Genomic DNA, 20030 nt, shown 5'->3' with positions numbered 1-20030 from the left:
CCCTCTCCAGAGATCGCACACCATCATCCTCACCTGCTCCCAGTCGCTGACAAGATTCAACCCGTAGACCGAGATGCTCCGATCCTTCTACTCTTAGGGAGAGACATCCTCAGGGTGCATAAAGTGCGTGAGCAAATCAACGGGCCCCATAATGCGCCTTACGCTCAGCGGCTAGACCTCGGATGGGTCGTTGTTGGAGAAGTGTGCTTAGGAACGGTTCACAAACCATCAGAGGTCAGTGTCTACAAAACAAATGTGCTGAACAACGGTCGTACATTGTTTCTAAAACCATGTCCAAACAGTATCCATGTGAAGGATGACTATGGGGGCATGACACAACATCATGGTTCCACCATTCCTGCTCGTGAGAAGAACACAAGACCCACCCGTATTACAGACAATCTTGGGTACTCAGTGTTCGACAGGTCTAAGGATGACAACAAACCAGCATTATCCATAGACGACAAAACCTTCCTCGCCGTCATGGATGCAAAAGTCCACCAAAATAAAGGGAACAGTTGGGTGGCCCCTTTACCCTTTCGCTGTCCGAGAAGACGGCTTCCGAGCAACAGGGAGCAAGCTTTAAAACGTCTCCGCTCACTACAGAGAACTCTGGAGAAAAAGCCGGAGATGAAAGACCACTACATCAAGTTCATGCAGAAGATGTTGGACAGTGATCAAGCCGAGCCTGCTCCACCTTTCGACAAAGACAAAGAACACTGGTATTTGCCTACATTTGGTGTGTACCACCCACAAAAGCCAAACCAGATACGGGTTGTATTCGACTCAAGCGCTGAATGTGATGGGACCTCTCTTAATGATGTGCTCCTCAGTGGACCAGACTTGAATAACACTCTGCTGGGCGTTCTTTTGCGGTTCAGGAAAGAACCTGTGGCTCTTACAGCAGATGTGGAGCAAATGTTCTATTGCTTTGTCGTCCAAGAAGACCACAGAGATTTCCTACGGTACCTCTGGTATAAGGACAATGATATCAGCAAAGCTGTGGTAGAATACAGGATGAAGGTCCATGTATTTGGAAATAGCCCCTCACCTGCAGTAGCTATCTACTGCATGAGACGAGCAGCTCAAGAGGGCGAACGAGAACATGGTTCTGATGCAAGACAGTTTGTTGAGAGACAGTTTTATGTAGATGATGGTCTCATGTCAGTCGCCACACCTGAAGAGGCTATAGACGTCCTCACAAGGACCAGACAGATGTTAGCAGAATCCAACCTGCGACTACACAAAGTGGCATCAAACAACAGCCAGGTAATGGAAGCCTTCCCAGCAGAGGACCGTGCAAAGGATCTGAAGGATTTGGACCTCGGTATGGATCCTCTCCCTCTTCAGAGGAGCTTGGGACTTTACTGGAACCTGGAAACCGACAGCTTCACTTACCAGGTGTCCCAGGAAAAGAAGCCGTTCACACGAAGAGGTGTGTTGTCAACAGTCAACAGTTTATACGACCCCTTGGGATTTGTAGCTCCCATAATAATGCAAGGGAAAGCCCTAGTTCGTGAACTGTCATCTGAACAGAGAGAATGGGATGCTCCTCTCCCCCCAGAAAAGGAAGCAAAGTGGATCCTATGGAAGGACTCATTGAAGGTTCTTGAAGACCTGCAGATCCAGAGGTGCTACATTCCAGTCTCACTGTCTTTTACACAGAAAAAAGAACTGTGCATCTTTTCAGATGCCTCCACGGTAGCTATTGGAGCAGTAGCCTATGTGAGAGCTACTGACACTGAAGGACAGTTTCATGTCGGATTCGTCATCGGGAAGTCAAAATTGGCTCCTCATCCTGCCCACACCATTCCACGTTTGGAGCTCTGTGCAGCTGTGCTTGCAGTTGAGGTATTTGAGTTAATCAGGGATGAGATGGACATCGAGGTGGATGCTGTGAAGTTTTTCACGGACAGTAGGATCGTGCTTGGGTACATACATAACTCTACAAGAAGGTTCTATATGTATGTTTCCAACCGGGTAACGCGGATTAGAGGATCCACACACCCTAACCAGTGGCATTACGTGCCTACAAACCTGAACCCTGCAGACCATGCTACCAGGTTTACACCAGCAGCTCAACTCCAACACAGCAACTGGTTCTCAGGCCCAGCCTTCCTGTATTCTGACAAAGCAGCAGTGACACCTGAAACAAGTCTCTTTGCACTCATTGAACCTGAAGCTGACAACGAGATTCGACCAGAGGTAATCACTCTGGCAACCAAGGCGTCAGAGCCCCTGTTGCGCTCACAACACCTTGAGCGGTGCTCAAGTTGGAGCACACTCTGTCGTACCTTAGCCAGACTCATTCATGTTGTGGCATCCTTCAAAGGAAAAGCAGATGATGAAGAAAGGAAAGGATGGAAATGTTTCAAAGAAATGCCCAGTACAAGTGAGCTTTCACAAGCTAAAGTTATAATCATTCATTCTGTCCAACACACAGCCTTTAAGGAGGAGTTCAAATGTCTTGAAGAAGGCAGACAGACATTTATGAAGCGACACACACTGAAGAAGCTCAATCCAGCTGTGGATAAAGATGGACTGTTGCATGTCGGAGGTCGTCTTTCCTCTGCTAACCTGTCAGAAGAAGAAAAGCATCCACTGATTATTCCAAGCAGTCATCATATTGCTACATTACTCGCAAGACATTTCCATGAACAAGTGGCTCACCAAGGAAGACACATTACAGAAGGAGCTATCCGAGGTGCTGGATACTGGATAATCGGAGGTAAGCGATTGGTGTCTTCTGTCATCCACAAATGTGTTACCTGCCGCAAACTGCGAGGGAGGTTGGAAGACCAGAAAATGGCAGACCTGCCTGCTGATAGACTTACTCCTGAACCGCCGTTTACCTCTGTTGGCCTTGATGTCTTCGGGCCATGGATCATCATGACACGTCGCACAAGAGGAGGGAGCGCGGAGAGTAAACGCTGGGCCGTACTCTTTACGTGCATGTCAACCAGAGCGGTGCACATTGAACTGATTGAAACCATGTCAACTGACAGCTTTATCAATGCTCTGAGGAGGTTTTTCTCAATTCGTGGTCCAGCAAAACTTCTACGTTCGGACAGAGGAACAAACTTTGTGGGAGCATGCAAAGACTTGGGTATAAACACAGATGGCGCAGTAGTCAGGAAGTACCTCCAAGAGAAAGGATGCTCCTGGGAGTTTAATCCTCCTCATGCTTCCCACATGGGTGGTTCCTGGGAGAGGCTTATTGGGGTTGCCAGGCGCATTCTGGACGCTATGCTGCTTCAGACAGGGTCGACACGTCTCACACATGAAGTCCTGAGCACTTTCATGGCGGAGGTGACAGCGATCATGAACGCAAGACCCCTTGTGCCCATATCCACTGACCCAGATAGTCCTGCTATACTCACCCCAGCGATGCTTCTTACTCAGAAGATGAGTGCTATTTCAGCTCCCCCTGGAAACTTTGGCTCGACTCAGTTGTTTGGAAAGCAGTGGAAACAAGTGCAATGTCTTGCTGACACGTTCTGGAAGAGATGGAAAGGAGAGTACCTGTCTACTCTACAGAGCCGCAGGAAGTGGACGACAGATAAGCCAAATGTGAAAGAAGGAGATGTTGTCTTATTGAAAGACAGCCAGGCCCACAGGAATGAATGGCCAATGGGACTGGTCATTAAAGCCTTGCCAAGCAGTGACAAGAGGGTCCGCAAGGTGGAGGTGTGGACTGTGAAGGATGGGATAGCCAAGTTGTTTCTGAGGCCGGTGACAGAGATTGTAGTCCTTCTCTCAGAGGACCAAGAAAAAGACTCTTGTTGATGTTATTGTAGGTGGACGTTCCCCTTTTAATGTGACTGTATCCGTATTGAGATTTACTTGTAGTGATATAATGTTATTATATCAAGCGGGGAGTGTGCTGTCTCTAAAGTTAGTAAGTTATAAGTTAAATAAGTTAGATAAAAGTAGATTGAAAAGCTAAGAAGTAAGCAAGCTATTCTGAGTTGTGTTTTAAAAACAGTGTCAGAGTGAGCGCTCTGTGTTCTTGTTTAGTTTTCCGAAGTAGCTACAGAGTGAGCGCTCTGTGTTCTTGTTTAGTTTTCCGAAGTAGCTACAGAGTGAGCGCTCTTACCGCTCTGTCCTCTGTCGGCCTATCTTTGCAGTTTCTCCGTTGTCTTGACAGCTACGTCAACCGTTAGGATCACAAACAGCCAAGACGGACAGAGTCGAGTTCATGCCAGTTTATGCTGATACTAATGTGTTTATCATACGCTTCTGCCTTGGAGATTATTTGTCTGTAAGTAAAATGTGTCCATAAACACCACTCACATGCAGTTTTTAGAGAATGTCATGTTTGAAGTATGTGTTGTCTTATTAAGCAGTCAAACGGTTCTATGGAGTATATTGCATTTTCTGTTGGTAGAAAGTACATGCAGTTGCAGTACATTGTGTGATAATAATATGTCAGTGTTTGTATACTGATCTGTGTCATTTTCTCTGTAATGTTTCAGTTTTACAAAAAACAAGATATTGGCCCAACAGTCAAGACTCCAGTAAAGACAGGAAAAGCAAGCCCTGTGTGTTTATTTAAAGACTTTGGACTTTTTCATCTTTTGTTAGCTAGCTGTCTAGCTTTGCACAAGACCACGCACTGCAACACTGGCTACGTTTACATGAGACTTTTAATTCCTCTTTAATTCCGAATTAAGATTAAATCCTCTTTAAAAAGATTTAAAATTACCATGTAAACACCTAATTCCGAATGAAAATGATAATTCCGAATTAAATTTAAATCCGATGTAAGTGGCTGGTTTATTCTGATTTTAAATCCGAATTGAATAATTCCTCTATCATGTATACGTTCATTCTGCTTTAAATTAATTCCGGTCGTTCTGCACATGCTCGTTCCCTTGTCCTGTCGCGATGACGCACATACTCCGCGCTGGCTGGCTCATATTTCAGGCTGAGGTAGAGCAGCCGTTGCACTAACCGGCTTTGAATCGCCACAGTCCGGTCTTCCGCCTCCCTTCTCCGGTCGTCTATCTCTCTTCTCCTCCTCAGCTGACGAAAGTGAAGCAGTACGTTTGTGTCGAGCTGCTTTTTAACAACTATAGTCAAAATCAAAGCGAAATTTGAACTTATTGTGTGGTCTTCCATGTTGTAACCGAAAATGAAAGAAGCAGGAACTGGAGTCTGTTTTCTTCCGGTAAACGTAAATACGTCACGCCCGCCCCTGTCCAACCAGAACCCTTCCCAACCCCCAGACGTTAAGATGAATTAAATAAAAACAATTAAACGTGTTTTCCATGTAAACCTCAATTTGGAATTACTATTTCCATGTAAACACGAAGGAGAAAACTTTAATTCCGAATTATTTAATTTGGAATTGTTAATTCAGAATTAAAAAACATCAAGTAACCGTACCCATTGTGTGGTTTGCCAGTTTTTGGATCTATAAAATAGATATAAAGTTGTATGTAGGCTGTGGCTGGTTAAACTAGCATGTAACTACTGGACCAGAGCAATGTGCAACCAACACAGGCATGTAGATGTTAACCTGCAAGGAGGAGTGAAGGCTGGTGGTGCTGGCTCTGCTATCTTTAGCCACAGTAGGCAAACCTCTTAGACACTGTTTACTAGTGGAATCTTAATTCCATGTTTAGCTATGTTGAATATATTTTGCTCAATTTCGATGGTTTTCAGAGTGTTTTCTTTTGTTTGGAACAGTTGGTTGGAAATTCCAATTTCTATGGAATTAGTAATTTTGTAACATCCCGACACAACATGTGTAAAATGAATTCAGGTCGGTAGGCTGTGTAAGGATGTTTTATTTGGAACATCAATCAACATTGATTGATTTGTCAACAACCTTTTCAACATTTAAGATTTTCTACAAGAAAATTGCCACACCTGCTGTGATGCCTTCATTGTGAGGAAAAGTTGCCAAAGCTAGAATGCACAGGTTGCCACAAATAATCAATATATGAGAAACATTTAAAATGCCAGCAAGCCAAATTTGGCATGGCATGCTTGCTAATTAGTGCTATATGAATATCTTGCTGACATTTCCACTAGCAACAAAAAGAGCTTCAGTGCAGAACTATTGACAGCCTCTCAAGCAATAAATCACCAGAGTAAGTGCAGCTACTTGTCTGATAATTGCGTATAAAGTCAACAAACACCAAAAAGGTTAAGTTCACACCTACCACAAAGCTGGCGGCACCTAGCTGTCACTCAAAGTGAACAAGCAACTAATTATGCTTTACTTTAAGTCTTAATACATTATGAGTTTTAAAAAATGTACCTTCCTCAAAGCTGTCATGAGCAGAAAGATGAGTCAAAGAGACTTAACCTGTTTTTTCAACCAGGATGTAAACATGTAACCTTCTCCTGAAAAGTTGGGCACCCTATGTAGAGCTTTATAAGAATTGACTCACTTTGGGACCCCGCCTCAAGTGGCCACTTGAGGAACTGCAGTTTCTCAGCACTTATTCCTTGGGTTCATTCCTCAGTCCCAGTGGCTGCCACTTATTCATTTCAAATCATTACATTTAAATCTACTGTTGCGCAACAGGTTGTTGACACCCCAGCACGCAGAGCTGCTGTTCTCAGAAGTGTTTTTTGTTTTTTTGTCTTTGCACAAGCCGGTGGGAGTTTCATGGAGCTGTGAGTGCTTCTGCCATTTCATTAGTGGATTTACTTTGCATTGGAAGCGTTGAAAGAAACCCTTAACTGATTTTGATGTAAAAACCCAAAGAGCACTCTGGAGAGAATCACTGTAAATGCTAATGTGTGAACGAGCACAGGGGAGAGATTTTGAACTTGGATTTCTCGCTCCGCCAAGAGTTATTCATTGTGCCAACAATTTCATGTGATTCTGTATTTAATTTAAGCTTGGTTTAGAGCTGAGGTATTTACAATAGTATCAAGCCAAGAAGCCTTCTGTCAAATTAACATTGGAACATGTTAGAAACAAATTTTAAGAATTTCTGAATTTGTAGCTTTGCTTGTATTCATCAGCCCCTCTCATCTGTCAGTTTTCTCTAAAAGGGGTTACTCAAAGCCTTTTTTTAAGCCCTCTCACTTCTTTTCTCCATTGTCATGTTTCAAATCCCATGATCTCTGAATATTTGCATAGACACACACACACTTTAACAACAAACCAAGTCTCTGTAGTGCTACATTCAACCATAAAAATGTCACTGGGTTTATTTTTACCCTAAGCAGATAAAGTATTTAAAAGTTCAGCGCTTTCTCAGACTTGCCAGAAAAAAAGACACTTGCTGTCTCATTATGGTAATAATCAGGACTTCCCACAGTGCGCAAAATGTAATCATAGTTACAACAGAGAGTTGGTGAAAAGTAGTTATCAAAAACCGCACAGGCTGTGTGGCATTTAGGGACTGCAGCATAACTGTAAATGATTTCTTGCCCTTTCTGCTTTCCAGAAGAGTTGCCATGTACCTGCAGCAACCAGCTGAAATCTTGAGTGCACTGGATTGTAGAGATTTTGACAAGTATGAATTCAGACCCTTTTTCTTTGCCTCTTTTTTCTGTTAATTCAATCCTGTAATGTTGTCTTGTTGTTTTCTGCAACCTACTTGTTTCTATGTCTCCTGTAAATTTAGTCCAACACAGCAGCTTAAAAGAGCATCTAGAAAAGTATAGTGGACAATTCCAGTCTCAGTGTCATTGATAATGGCTATGAAGTTCATGTAGGTCCGCGTCCAGATGAAATTTTCGTGTGGGTGATCCTTTTGTCAGCCTTAAAAGCTTTTCTCCAGGTGACCTGTCTCATTCATCAAATTGGTGCAGCTCAGGTTTGTCCCTTTTCGCTCAGTTTACAGAAAAACAGGCTCACACATGCATCCAATATTAAGACAACAACTGTCTACTTTTAACTGAGATCAAAATACTTTGGAACCACTGAATAAAAGAAGATTTATTGGTTTATTTTGTTGTGCATTATGTGTTACTATTTCCACCCATCTAAAGTGGACCTGATCTCAGAAGCTTTGGAGATAACTTTCACAGGGTTTTATTAAAATATCTTTACGAGTGGCACTTCAGACTTTTTTATTACATCTGACCACACAAGAGGTTTACATAATGATCTTTTCATACTGCTTGATAAGCTCTTGCAGCCTGAGCACTGGTGTAAATAAAAGAAGAAAACAGAATGCATTGAGGGAGCTAGAGAGGAGCATCAAACAGAATGCGACGCAAACACTGAAAGATGCAGATACATATTAATCACAATTTATAGTTTGCTCCTGGAGCTTACTCAGGGCCAGTGAAGCATGCCACTAAGCCTGATGGGAGCCGCCTCAGAGGGGAAGGAATGTAGCAGTGCTGTGCAGGCTTCAGGGTGTGTGGCAGGCAGAGAGGGGGGTGCAGGATGGATGGATGGATGAAGAGGAGGTATAGTCTACTGTCCAGGATGCCCTGCAGAATCTCCTCCAGATCCTCCTTTCAAGCAGGCCTTTTCAGCCCTCTATTCAAAAAGCAGTAATTGCATCATTTTTCAAGCCCCTTGCCACTGTCTGACTGTGAGGCTGGCCCCATTAATCAAACTAATGGAGAAGTAAGTGATTTCAAAATATAGGCTTTGATCATGCACCTTCTATCCTCTTCCACAACTCCGCCTCCCCTTCAGCTTTGGGAAGCCCTCTCCACTCACCCTCCCACATCTTTTTTTTATACTTTTCTCACAGCCCCTGCACTTCTCTACACCACGGTATGGAAAAGGCAGAGTGAGTGAAAAATGTGTTTTCATATTAGGCCCCTTTTAGGCTGCTGTTAATGTAGGTAAGAGCTTTGCTTTTGCAGCAGCTTTCAGGCTTGATTAGAGTTGATTTCCGGCAAAGCAGTACGCTTAAATGTGTATATGAGGTTGCAGCAAATGGTCACTCTAAAATCACTGTGGCCTATTAGCAGGCAGTATGTCCTAAAGAATCACAGTTCAGACACATTTATTGATCTTGATGAGACAGATTAAATTAAAGCTGCCCTCAGGTGTATTGAAAAGCATGCCAGCTATAAAGTAGCGAAACCATTACTTGCAGCCATCGCTGGAAAATTAGATTCCTTCCAAGCAGAGAGAAACTCTTTGTTTCTTTGATACAACCACAATGGTCTTAGGGGAATAAAGAAAGGATGCACAAATGGTTTATTTACAGCACATTTGACTAATTTATTGTCTCTCCAGCTAACGGTCGATTCAGAGGTTGGTCTAATTGCCATGGAGTGTGGTTAACTTCTATAAAACCTCTTTAAAAGCACTCCTTGGCCCGAACAAGTATCATATGTGCTATAAACACAATGTTGATTAAACAAATAGTGCCAGAAACATTTCATAAAAAAATCCCAAAACCGTATCTCTCCAGTTTTTTAGGAGATATTTGGCAAATTGCCTTCCACCCACCCCCTCTTCTCCCTTTCTCTGCAGCCTCCCCTCCTGTCATGGCTGTTTGGAATTAGCATCATATCAAAACTTAAACTTTCACACTCCCACTCTCCATAACACCTCTTCCTTCCTGCTGGTGTTCTGAGAAGACATGTCTCACCCCGTGCTGAAATAATTAGGATCACATTCATGTTCATCTTCTGGCCCAGCTAACCCCCCACAGTTACCTCTCCCGCTCTCTCTCTTTCTTATTTCTTCTTTTATTTGCCTGCCCACTTATCTTGCTTACTTTTGTCCAATCAGGAGGAGTGTGCTGCTTGTCTACTTACCCCTGACCTGTAACACTCACCAGTGAGAAAAAGTCCTCCATTTCTCAGAGGAAAAGGCATCAATACAGAGCCAGCGGGCACATCGCAGAGAATTATAAAATAGCTCTTTTTAGTGAAGATTTTAAGGAGATGGCTAAGTATGTATGCTACTTTAGAAGAGGTTTCTTTTTTGAATTTGTGGAGCCTCTGCTCCTTTTTTTTCCATCTTTTGTCTTTAGTCTTTCAATGTTCTCAGAACTCACTTCAAAACATCAATGTTTACTGCACTGAAGATTACAGGTAATGGGATCTAGCACTTCTATTAAAGAGTAAAAACCAAACCCGTCATTTTTAATGGATATCTGTCATTTTTCCACCTTCATTTACTTTGAGTAGGTTAGGCATGAATGGGCCATTTCAGGTGCTCCTTTCCTCTCCCTCACACATCTACCATACAGCAGGGAGCGGCATAATACACATAGTCTCCTTTCCCCAGCTTCTGAGCATTATTGTAAGTGCCATGCCTAATGGTACCACAGTAATGGTTATTAAGGGAAAGCGGGGGTAAAATCCAGAGCACATTGGCACATTGCATCAGGACAGCCACACCTGTTATTTTTTCACAAACAAGTGTGGGCAAGGTGCAAATCTGCACAGGTGGACAACACCTGTCTGTTTTTTTTTTCCACGTTGTGATGTTCCAGTTAAAGGAAGCAACAGCTCTTTTTCTCTTGGCAGACGATAGCAGTTCTTCTGTGATTTCATCCCTCAGACTGCACAAGAAAGAAAAGACTAATTGTTCAGGAAGAATAATACATTTGTGCGTTTGACCCACAGTTGACATAATCGAGAGAAAACTGAAGAGGCGCATCAGTTGAGAAAACCTGTGAAATACTGCACAGATGTTCCTGCATCCAGGCTGGCAGCTCACATTCTGCTTATTTAGAAAATGATTAATATACTGGGTGGTCTTTTCACTGTGCTACAGGTTACATATGATTCTTTATTATGCAGGGCTTCTTTTTCTTTTCCCCAGAGAAAATGTTATAATACTGCTAGAGGCGGTTGAAGCAGAAATAGCAACAAGCAACAACTGTAACCCTAAGGGCATTACTAGCACAACAAAAAAAGACATTCCCTTCAGGAAGATGAACTGAATTGAAGTAAAAGCCTTTGTGAAGCACAGCTTGACACTTGAATATACTTGCATGTATGATTTTGAAGTTGAGAGTCCCATTATGCATCCAGAAAAATATGAATAAAAATGAACATTCACATAAGAAAATGTAGTTGAAAATAACTCTGGTCGTTTTGTATTGATTACCAATTTTCTTGCCTGATATGGCGTGGTTGATCACATTTCCTATTTCTTTTCTTTTTTTTTTACACGCTCAAATCAATGACGTGTGAGACGCTGGTTAGGCCAGCAGTTAATGGGTGATTCCGATATAAAGAGGCTACAGTGCCATGGTACAACTCCCAGCCACAGCCCTTTGCTGCATGCAAATGTGTAAGTCATGTGAGTCAAAACAAGAGAAGGAAGCAGAATTAATTTGGTCACTTAAGTGTGTCTTACAAATTGCTTTACTATATATATTATAGTTAGCAGTTAGCAGACAAATGTTCACTAAGAAGGCTAAAAATGCAATGCTATATGATATTTTATAGGGTTAGGTAGTACAACGTGAAATGGAAGAGGCGTGTAATTTGGCTGCAAGCAATGCATTCCCCTAACAAGCTTGATTAGGCTTGTTGGGTAGCAGTGTTCATTTTATCACTTGTCTGCAATGAGTGTGCCACAGTGATAAATCCTCACTGCCTCCATGCATCTTTTTAATTTTCAGTGATAATTTCTTTACTAATATATAGTATGTCAGTAACAAAGCCACAACCAGCTAGTGGGCTCATGTCCAGCTAGCTGTAGCTAGCTAGTCACTGAGTGTTCTTCTGCTGCTGCTGTTTCCTCCTTGTCTTCCCTCCATTTCATGTCAGGTTGCAGTGATCTTAGAGAGCCACTGCAACCCCATTTGAACCAGCTAGTTGCACAGTATTATGCTTATTTTTTGCGCAATCTGTATTTTATTTTGTAAAAAAAACAGGCCGCTATCGTCATACCAGTATATTGCAACAGTCCGTAGTCTGAAATATAAAGTTCATGCATACATAAATTAGCATATATATTTACTTACATTGTACATCTCTGCACTCATGTCTACATTTATAAATGCAAACATGCAAATTGTTGAACCACTAAATATCCTCTCTGTGACTTCAAAAGTTAATATTTCCAGAGCCATAACTTATGCTAACTGTTCAACTGGACTTGATATTCATATAAATCGGTCCCCTGTAAAGCAACTTTAAGAGGCCTTCCATATTCTGAAGAAATAGCTAAACTTCTGGCCCGCATTACATCTCACTTCCTCAAAAAAGGTCACTGCAACCAAAAAAACGAAAAAAAACATCTCCAAACATTTTATCAAAGTTTGGATTAAAAGAAGAGGGAAAGCACCATAAAGCTGACAGAGATCTAGATGATGAGCTGTAGAAAAATGCCTGACACTCTTCTTCTCACCAGATCCTGACTAAGCTGTCATATCTTAATGCCACCTTCATTTTTTTCCAGGTTTCTCACCTCACCTTTGTTTTCACTCTTCCTTTCCTGACAGCACCCCGTGAGAAGTGACTTTGAGGCAGCTTCAGCAGTATGAGTGTGATCGTGTGGCCTCGAGCAGAGATTACAGCAGTGTGTGTGTGTGTGTGTGTGTGTGTGTGTGTGTGTGTGTGTGTGTGTGTGTGTGTGTGTGTGTGTGTGTGTGTGTGTGTTTGAGTGTCTGTAGCCGCCTGCAAATGTGTCTGCTGGTTGTTCTTACCTGGTGGGCAGTTCATCCTTGGTGGCAATGTGAGAAACAAAGTCCACAGCTCAGGGAGAGACTGAGAGAGCCATGGGTGTGATGTCTGGTTGCTGTGGTGCACTGATCATGGTGGGATTTGGTGATAGTATGTGAAAAATGCTGCACAGGGAACCTTGTCCAAATGTCAGAACAAACCTTAGTTATGAGGTCTGAGCTTGCGCTGCATCAGCTTTTAGATTAGTTAAAAATCCGACACTAAAACACTCACTGTGCCAAACCCCCGTGGAGTCCTTGAAATGTTTACTGTTCTTTAAAAGTCTGGATCATATCCTGGGCATCTTGAAAGATATATACTCAGTATTTGGCTAGAATATTACCCAAACTGTAGCATACCTTGGTTATTTTTCATAGAAGCATGCGAATATTGAGCTTATATCAGATATGTAACGTTTGGCATTCAAAATATGGCATCAGCCCTATTAGACAAATATCTTAACTTCAAATATGCTCCAGATATGACATTTTATAACACTGTGCTGGGAATATATCCAGCATGGATTTCAACATTTTATGGGTCAAAAACATCTTCGGATTTTGAGGTACTTTGCATAGTAACTTTTTCTTAAGACACCACTGATGAAAACTGGTCCATGAAGTTTAAATAAAAGCACTGAGAGTCTTTTGTCTGGGCTGCTTTTCAAAGAAGCTGTCCCATCCTGAATGCAACACTGACTAAAGGGACAGCTTAATTATTCATATGTGTCCAGATAAAAATTACTTACCTTTATCTCCTAAGATGTGTTTTTGTGGTGTGAAGTTCATTGTGAGGGGAAAGCTCTGTGATTCATTATTTGTAGCTAATGGTCTTTTAATGGGACAAAGCATCTTTATGAAAAACAATTCTTGTATTTCCCTCACCTGAAATCACTCGACTAATGTTAGGTAATGGTGACTTGCATTATTCAGGTGCATTTGAGGCCAGGATTCTGTTCTCTTATAATTTCTCTGCTTGGACCCTGTTCTTCAGGTATTGTTGGGGATGTTGCATTGCCTACTTTTCCTTCCTAATATTCCTTCACCAACACTTCTGTATTAGCCAAACCAAGTAGCATTCCATTATTACTGTGATAAGAGAAGTATAAACGGTACTAGTGGAACAAGAACAGCCAACTTATTATTTCTAGCTTTGTCTCTCTGTAAGCATTGCACATCAAACACTACTTAGCCTGGAGTTTGTTTTGTTTTAGGGCTCATGCTCATAGTGTCAGATCAGTGCATCAAATGGTGTACTCTGTCATACACAGTGTTACATTTTCAGCAGTATTCCATGCCAATACTGGTATACTGGTATTGGTGTTTGCACCAATATCATACTGGTATTTCTTCGTTATGGTATAGGATAAATGCAATAACTGTCATACTCATCAATTAGTCTATCTCTAAGTATTATGTGTCTGAGGCTGATACTGATCCTAGTATTGGTAACAATATCATAACCAATATCAATACTGGTATTGGTAATGAAAAACCTGTTGGTCTTAAGGTATAGGTATCTAACCTTGAAAAGCAGACCGATTGGCCAGATCCGTCTCTGTCATTAGGCGCAGCTGTACTGTTCTCATCATGTAGCGACACAACTTAACAGTCAGCCAAACTCTGTCCAACCATCGCAGAAGAGTCAGGATTCATCTTAGTTTTTCCTTTATTAAGATGCAGTTGCATTTGTCAAACAAGAGTGAAACTGTAGAAAAATATCACAAAACAAAATCAATTCCCTTTAAGCTTACTGTATTTCTTTAAATAAGTTGTAATCAAACACAAATGTATAAACTCCTTTTATGAATTTGCATCCAATTAAATTACCACAATATATAAATCTAACAATCTTTACATAACATTCTCCTCACAAATATTAACAAATACCATTAGAATATAAAGATTAGATCAAAGAAACACTTACAGATGATGCTTTCACAAGCCTAAATGGCAGGATGACAGCAGATGAGACACAGGTCTGCTTCTGGCTCAGCATGAGGAGAAAATGGCTGCTTCATGCACTACCTCCTGTAATAACAAAGCCACCACTAGGAGGTGCTAAGAACACAACTAAATGAACTTAACAGTCTGAGGCATGACAGCAGCCATCTTGCAAAACTTCAAGCTGAAACACTTATTCCCAGTCAGAGATTGACCAGACCAATCAGCTTTATTTTAGGAGAAAGAAGCAGTATCTACAGGCGCCATTGATTTAGTTGTGGTGTAAGCTAGAACGACCGCAAGCCTGTAAGTAATGGCAGCCTGTGAAAAGATTAACATGGATGCAGCCATAGCGCCAGTTTTAGCAGAACTGATGTTTTCTCTATGCCAAATATGTCATATGTTTTATAATTGGCTCGTAATGAATGTGACAGACAGAATGTTCATCCAATCACCCGCAGAGTGTTTTTTTTAAATATTGTTCCCTTCCCAACCGCCATCTATGGGATGCTGTCAAGATGGATGTGGAATATATCTCATGCTGCCATAAAGTGGGATCAATATCTTTACCAATATCAATACTGCATTGATATGAATAACTACATGTCTTCCTCCATGCTGTATTATGATATATTAATGCATTGACTGCCTCACTCGCCAGTAACTCTCTGTCTTGTTCCATGTTAAATGCCAGTGTCTGCCTTTACTGGTGGTGTCTTACTCTACAGCCTCTTTCATTCTTGAATAATTACACCAAACAGTTTCTGAGGGCTGCTCTACTCCTGTGCAGATGTTTTGAAAAATTCATCAGAAGATAATCTAACAGAGGTCAGACAAGATATGACTCACAATGGCTTGTTTCTAAAAATAAGTCCCTTATGCAGTGTATAGTTGAAGTGTTTGTTGTCTGGAACATTGATGGTCCGTGTAATTACGTCTTCTCCTACATCACTGTGTTAAATTATTATTCTTAATATACAACCCTACGTTTGAGTTAATGTTATATCTGTAAATGTGTCCCCCTGTGTGTGACTGTTTTACACTGACTGTATATCTCCATGCCCTTGTGTCGGAGCTGTAGTCACAGATGAACAAAATAACTTTTGGTGGAGTAATCACTTTCTTCTCTGTTAATTATGCTGCTTTATTACATCCATCAGCTGTGCAATAAAAATTCAATTGCAAATATCATCAGAGATCCACAACATAAATTTCCCCCAGGTGCAGGGCTTTAGTTTATGTTCAGCACTTCCCCCCAAGGGCACCCTGCGGAAATGCAAAGTAATTTGTCTTCCGCTAAGATGTATTGTTCAAGAAATGTGCTTTGGTGTCTTGTTAAAATGCTAACTAAGTTTGAATATTCCAACAAAGTCATTTTGCTCAAAGCAAAGTTTGCTCCCATTGCAATACACTTGTTGATTGCTTCTTTTGCAGAATACATTATGAATTGTCTGTGGGCCAACAAATTTGGTAGCTGTATGTGGAAGCTGACTAAAAAATGACTTGTAAGAAATTGAAATATGTTGAGAAAGCATATGTTACCAGAGCTAGTGCCATTGTTTTCACTGCTTATTATTTCAAAATTCCCTATTGTCCTAAGATGCATAATGCATTATCAGCCCCCTACCCTATCACCAACCATCACAATATGCCTAATCAATCCAAAGAGACATTTTGGACGATAGGGGTTTGAAATAATAAGCTGTGGGAACAACTCACAGTCCCCAAGCAGAGTTTAACTGCATACTAGACCTAAATCAATCAATCAGCTTGGCTGTGTAGGTATGGCACTAATCATATTGTTTACATTTAAGCCAGGCAAATTAATTATTGTAGTTTAACCCCTGAGGTATGATTCATTGTTATGTAGTTAATAACTTTGGTTTTGATGGTTATTTTGTCTTATATAAAGACAAAGGAAATGCATTAAGTAATGACAGTGAAGCAAATTAGGCTATACAATGTAAACATATGTTAACCTTTTTAAAGACAATATTTTTTGACGCAAAAGTGCACACATTTTGCATCAACAGTAAAAAGTTTATGCATTGACAAACATGTTAATGCCAACCTGTCTCTGGCCAGTGTAGTGGGTATACTATATGCTAAGAATCATTTGCACAAAGTCCAGTGCCCTCTTTGAAAAAAAAAGTTAATGGCCGTAAAACTCTTGCCCTGAAGGTTTTTTTTACAGCCTTACTAAAGGCCTGCACTCAGGAGGCTCTTCAGCCTGCAACAGTATTCATAAAATGTCACACTGAGTTTTAATCCTGTTAGGGACTCTGAGAAATCCCAACTCACCACGCTGCAGCTCTGCAGTCCACAGCAGGGATATGTCAGAGAAACAGTTAGAGAGAAGCCACCACCAACTTAGCTGAGATTAAGACGCAGATATAGCAGACTGCTCATGACACTTAAACTGGTAGTTTTTAAATGAAAAAAAAGGCTTATGTGTCATGGTTGCTCCTACCTGCCAACCCTAAGTCGATCCATATTACCCACATTTCTTCACATTTGGCATTTTGGCTAAATGGATAAGGGTGTGCCAGGGTAGTTAATTATATTAACAAAATTTGAACGGATAGATGGATGGATGGATGGATGGATTGATGGCGGGCATACTTTCTGTCGTGCATATTGGCACAGCCCATATTTGTGGGGGTGGAGCCTCAGACTGCTTTAATCCCTGGTTATTACAATAATAGTGATGCCAACCTATTAACAGATTTGATGTACAGATATGTAGGTATGTTAATTTGAGGTCATCCAGGGAAGCATTGTGGTTTCGTTCACTGAAAATTTTGAGCGTAGCAACACTTACGAACGGGGCTGTTAGCGCCACTGATAGATGTTATTGCAGTGAGGTTCATTTGCACAGAAAAGGGCCTTTTTTCTCCAAATGACTGCAAATGAGGACTTACAGTGATGCTTTTAGCTCTGCAGCACAGTTTGTAGAGCATTTTACAGCTCGCACATGCTTTGTTACTTAGACAATGTCTATTTGGTTATTTTGTAAAGGTTTAGTGGGGGCAAAAGCAGTGCAATCCTTATGTGAATCAGGCCCTCAGTCTCAGGTTTATTAATTTTGACCACTAACACCCAAGTACTGTTTCATGGTTATTTTATATAGACAGTTGACAGACAATTGACAGCAATGCAATAATTAACATGACGTCCTTTAATCTAATCTTCAATTGTAATATGATTGTGTCTGTTCTCATCTTTTATGACAATTGTTGCCAGAAAGCTTAAAAAATGTGGTACAAGCCACACCTACTGCCAGGTTGAACAGTAACAGACACAGATACAGATAGAGAGCAAGACAACATAGAATTGTATACAATTCTTTAGCTTAGTTTGGGCATCAGCTATTCTTCTCATGGCTAAAGTGAAAGCCAGTGGGAAGCTGACTACATGCAGAGTGAAGCTAGCAGCTTTAGTACTGTGACAGATGGGAGCTATGATTTGGTTTTAATGTGACACACGTGTGCTGTCTTCTTAGGAGAGCCACCTGGTCTTGAATTTTAACAGTGAAAGGTCATAAGAGATTTGTTCAGGTGTGGGATTATCACCAAGGACAGCAGATTAGTGCCCACACTGGCTTTTCTCTGGTTTAACAGTTCATGTGTCATTTCATCATCAGTTATTCGTTAATAGAAAGATTTTGGGGAAGAATCCCCACCTTAAATCAATCCATTGTTACAAGGTTGGCATGTTGATGTGTCTATTTCCGAGGTTTGCAAATTTGTGTGTACGAGTCTTAAGGTGCACTGAGGACAATTGGCACCTTTGTGTTCAACTCTGAGCCAACAGGGCCAATGAAGTGGTCTGAAGGTGTGTTTCCACAGCAACAGAGGCAAGGCTGGGTTCAGAGGGACTATCGTGAATCTTTTATGACAGACCTCATTACTACTTCCTAGCTTCCTTTTGAGATCCCTACACCAAAAGAACACAAAAGGTGTGGAAGCTACCAAAACCTTTTCATTACCTACTCGCTCCAAATTATGTCCAAATACCAGGAGTCTGAAAGGCACGCACTTTATACTGAGAGAACCCAGGCTGGTTGCTATGCACCCAGCCTGACCTTAAAGCTGTGGTGCCTCAAATAGGGAGAAATTTGTTTTCACTAGAGTCGTACAATGAGAAGAGTGAGAGGGGGAGCAGATACAGAGGAAAGTGAGTTAAGATAACTCTGCGTCATGAAGTCTAGTGACAGTGACATGGAATGTTACAATTAGCTTTACAACTGCAGCCATTATTATACACTCTTAAACAATAATTGTGTGACAAAAAGAACCCTAAATATATATATATATATAAATTAGTATTGCATATGTTAGCCACAAAAAAATAATGTGTACTACCACTTTAACAGCAGTAAACAGAAACACTGACACAGCTTTAGTTCAGTTTCTGTTCTTTAATGCTGCAGACTGACTGTGTTTGCCTTGGACCCTGGGTAAGAGACGCTCTTTTCCAAAGTAGTAATTTTAATGATGATGTTTGGGTGAATGTCTCTGTACATAAAACCACACATGGCTTCAGGAACCAGAAGTAGGTTTGGCCCAGTTAGGATAAGCATTACTGTTGACGCGTTGTCGGCAGCCACTGGCTTACTTTGTGATACAAATCTGCACGCTGAAGACTGCAGATGCAAAGTCGAGACTTTAAGCAGCACTACACGTGACAGTCTGACCTTCTTTAAATAAGGGTATGTTCTTAGGTTGTGATAAGAATTGACGGATCCATTAACCTCTTGTAGATGTAGAATCAGATATCATGGTACGGACTTTGATTTACAGGTAGATAATTAGGGGGAAAGAATTCAGATAGATACAGCACACTGAGTGTTAGAGATTGACAGATTATTCTAATTATACATTTTTCAGAGTACGCCTCGCATATCTGCATGCATGTCAAGGTAATCAGAGCCGTAAACAACAAATGCAGCATGCTACGCAACCAAATAGCACGTAATGTTCAGTGAACTCCAAGTGCTCCAAGTGAACAATTAAACATGTTTACTTTTTCCAGCTGGGAGGTTGATGCTTCTTCTTTCCACATGGTGATTCTGCAGACACTTGTTTGTAAGCCACATTCAATTTAGATCATTATCTTCACTGTATGCTGCAGGGTAGGGATTCTCTCACTTGTGAGATGTGTACACTGAACAAATGAGTTAAGAGAAGACAATACAGAAAACCGTGTCTGTTTATCGGGTTCCATGAGCAAGGTATGTAAATGACAGTCAAAAAACTTAAGTTGGGATACATGTAATGTTGAGATATGCTGTGATTGGGTTATCAGCACACACAGATCATTTTTCACAAAGCACAAGTTCTTTTTAATTAGAAATTCAAGTGTTAGTTGCTTTAACTTTTACGCTCACTGCATCACTCTTTTAATCACTGATGGTTTCATTAAGCTGGAAGTAATTTTACAATGGCTTCTTCTTAATAAGAACAGCTGCAGGTTAGTGTAGTAGATGATTCCAGAGGTGTTTCTACTACTTCCCTTCAA

At 41.1% G+C, this 20030-nt stretch overlaps 1 protein-coding gene and 1 long non-coding RNA gene across 2 annotated transcripts in view; one reads left to right on the top strand and one right to left on the bottom strand.

Moving 5' to 3' along the window:
* Positions 1 to 20030, top strand: part of grid1a (glutamate receptor, ionotropic, delta 1a) — a 355103-nt gene that overhangs the window by 272493 nt on the left and 62580 nt on the right. The window lies entirely within an intron of this gene.
* LOC117812041 lies at positions 14218 to 14579 on the bottom strand. Its single transcript, XR_004631118.1, has 2 exons — positions 14494 to 14579; positions 14218 to 14274 (listed from the first exon to the last, which is right to left on the bottom strand). It is a non-coding gene; the product is annotated as an uncharacterized LOC117812041 (long non-coding RNA).

Source organism: Notolabrus celidotus, chromosome 4, assembly GCF_009762535.1.
Source record: "Notolabrus celidotus isolate fNotCel1 chromosome 4, fNotCel1.pri, whole genome shotgun sequence".
NCBI classification, from domain to species: domain Eukaryota; kingdom Metazoa; phylum Chordata; class Actinopteri; order Labriformes; family Labridae; genus Notolabrus; species Notolabrus celidotus.
The sequence above is the reverse complement of the archived record's forward strand: the minus strand, read 5'-3'. Positions and strand labels throughout refer to the sequence as shown.